At 30.1% G+C, this 3,265-nt stretch overlaps 1 pseudogene; it reads left to right on the forward strand.

Annotated features, from left to right (window-relative positions):
* The first annotated feature begins 2,770 nt into the window (after window positions 1-2,770).
* The window catches only part of LOC125837584 (uncharacterized), a 14,661-nt pseudogene continuing 14,166 nt past the window's right edge, over window positions 2,771-3,265 (forward strand).

Here is a 3,265-nt window from a genome sequence, read left to right on the forward strand (position 1 = left end):
AGTTTTTAGTAGTAACAATTATAGGTCGAAGGAATTCATAAAGAAACAACCAAAATGTCCAAAAGCAAAATTGTCATCATACCAACCATTTGAATTTTAATACTACGGAAAGCTACCGTAAATATAGAATGCTTATGTATTAGGCTTAGTGCAACACAAATGTAAATGTAACTCTCATTTTAATTTGAAAATTAAATTGTTAAATCTCATATTGTATAAATTGTAGAAAAATAAAAAATGAAACAAAAAGGGTGTAAATGAACAATATATGTATGTGTTTGCAACACTATGTTAGATAGACGACAAAGTAACACAATTAAAATCTTTCATTCAAAGTAATAATCTTTTAGAAATCTTTATTTAAATTACTTGTATTTAAAAAAAAACATATTACATAAACTATTCAAGTATTATCAAACTCATCATGTATTAGTAGATGTTTTATCAATTAAGTAGTACTAATAACACAAAAACAAAGAAATAAATTCCATAACAATGCAAAATGATACAGAATTACAAAACATATGGGTTGCATACCAAATTTATTTTGGGCAACCATACCTTAACTCTAAAATGGAAAAGAAAAACTTAAAATTATAAGCTAACATAAAAAAGATCTAAAGGAATATATAGGTCATATCTTATACTTCTAAGCTTAACACTTGAACTCTATTTTAAGAAAGCTTCTCTTTTTAATTTCATAATGAAGCTATCCGTTCTTTTCCTCAGTTAGCTTATTGACGACATGTATCTATATGATTATCTAGGAAGAAGAAAAGAGAACAACAAATGATAGAAAAGAAAAGAAAATAAAAGAATATGATGATCTAGGGAGCAATTTACTGGTATTTACAGTGATATTTAGGTTGTGGGCCATGTAACTCTTTATATACTAAGAGATATGGTCATTTGAAGCTGACCCAAAGAAAATCTTACATCAAAACTTAATCGGTAAGGAAACTTTCAACTCAACTTTGTGCTAGGAGTTTCTAGTGACCTTAATTGATATCCAAAATCATTCCCACACTAAATAATTTACCTTTACACATACATGGGCAATTTAAGAATCACCCGATATAACCCTACATGTAAATGAAAAATAGTTCAGGTCTTAACTTAGAAATTTTTGGGGTGTTACACATTCATCCTCGATTTTATTGTTTGTGTTGAGGTAGAGTTGAATTTTATTTAGTTGCTTATATCGAATCCGATCTGTTTATATTTGACCCACCCCGATCCACTCATTTGTGAATACTACTAGTATGCTTACTTATCTTTTTGAACCGCTTCGACATAAATCATGCTCCCATCTTGAAGTTGCAATATTTGCAATATTGTAATCGTATAAGATTTTTATCCATGTTAATACGTTTTCCCCAGAAGATGTCTTCTTAACTCCAACATTGATCCATTTGGGAAATTCTTTCAATAAGTCGACTTCAACTTTTAACTTGACACAACTAGGTCTAGATTTTCTTATTGTAGACATGTCAACATGTAAAGGTTTTCCCACTACTTTGGCCATCGTAAACAAGAATTCTTTAATGAAAAAATTTGGTGATAGGGAAGGAAAAGAGATCCACGCAAAGGTAGTAGAAATTTCCGCCTCTGGGTTGAACTAGGTTCCCATGCTTTAGAGTGCATTTGGTAGTATACCCGTCTTTAGCATTCAAAAATATGTTGGTTTTGACATGACATGTACATAATCTTACATAGTGGTAACGCGAATTAGGATGTGTCTATCACTCAAGAATCCTACCTTACACTAAGCCTTAAATCTCACATCGTAACTAATTTTATGAATCTCTTCTAGTTCTAACCAACAATAAGTAAATTTTCCAATTATGGCAAACTGTAAATCTTCTTTAATGATCACCGTCCCAAAAAATACATTTTCTCGTACTCATTTTAATATTATGTCTATGTATAAATAATTCATGAATTAGTTATATACCCTACATGGTATAGAATGATTAGCTAATACCTTACATTTGGTGATATTAGGAACACATAGAATGTAATACCATGGTATTAATCTGTGTAAAGATATACCCCTCAAATCCTTTTAACAATTTTGTTTATTTTTTGTACTAGTAAATTTATTTAAATAAATTACCTTACAAATTTTATTATTTAGAGAGAGTTGTTTGTTGTTAAATAAATCCAATACAAATCAATATAATATTTGAAATGTGAGTTGTTTAACATTTACTAATTAAAAAGGCAAATTTATCACTACATGGAGTTTGTGATATTTATTGAATGTAGTATTGTTGATATATTTATAAATCCAAACACCCGCATATGCTTGATGCATGTGATACATTGTAGGTCCCTAAGTGATGATTGACTAGGAAAATTCAATGGTAAATGCAAAATTCGTGTTACTATTAAAACATTAAGGGTTTTATTAATCATTTAATATATATTTTTTAAATGTTCTCAAATAAAATGGAGGTCAAGTGCAATCCAATAATATAATTCTAATTAGGAAAAATATTTATCGTCTAATTATGATAATAAGATCTATATCTACCGAGACAAAGAATGAAGGGCAAGTGAATCTATGATAATAAGGTCTATATCTACCGAGACAAAGAATGAAGGGCAAGTGAATCTAATATTTTTCATTTTCAATAATTTTCTTCTATGCAATAAAAGGAAAGAACATAAATTTCTAGGCTCCCCAAGTTATTTTAAAATACAATTTCTTATATAAAGTTGTTGGTGTTAAGACCAAAAATCACAATTTCTTAGTGATAGTTTAGACATGAAAACAAGGATCAGCAAGGGTTGTCAAAGGGTTGACATGGTGAAAATGAAGAATGTGAGGAACCCGTTGGTGGAGAGGTTCCTTTGGAGAAACCTCCCTCAACCAAATAACAATGTCCACAATCAACAAATCGTGGCTTGTAGAGAAGCTGGTATTCGTGAGTTCAATATGATAGGCTCAAATTACACCTCCTTACAGAAGTATAAGCGATCGTTATCAAGTAAAGAACCCAACTTGTAGGTTGGGGTCGATCCCACGACGAAAATGGTTTAGACGTTACTTTAACTAACAATTATATTCAATTAGTCAAATTATTTCCAGAAATAGGTAATAAAAGGGGGGTTGTGCTTGTGTGAAACAAATAGTAAGAACTTAATAAGTAATCAATAATCAAACTCAACTTTGGTTGTTATCAAGATAAGAGAAATAACTAGGGTATACGTGTTCCGCACAATCTCATAACGCAGTAATCCTAGTAATAGAAACCTTTTC

Source organism: Solanum verrucosum, unplaced genomic scaffold (assembly GCF_900185275.1).
Source record: "Solanum verrucosum unplaced genomic scaffold, falcon-dt-bn FXZP01000263.1, whole genome shotgun sequence".
In the NCBI taxonomy this organism is placed as follows: Eukaryota; Viridiplantae; Streptophyta; class Magnoliopsida; order Solanales; family Solanaceae; genus Solanum; species Solanum verrucosum.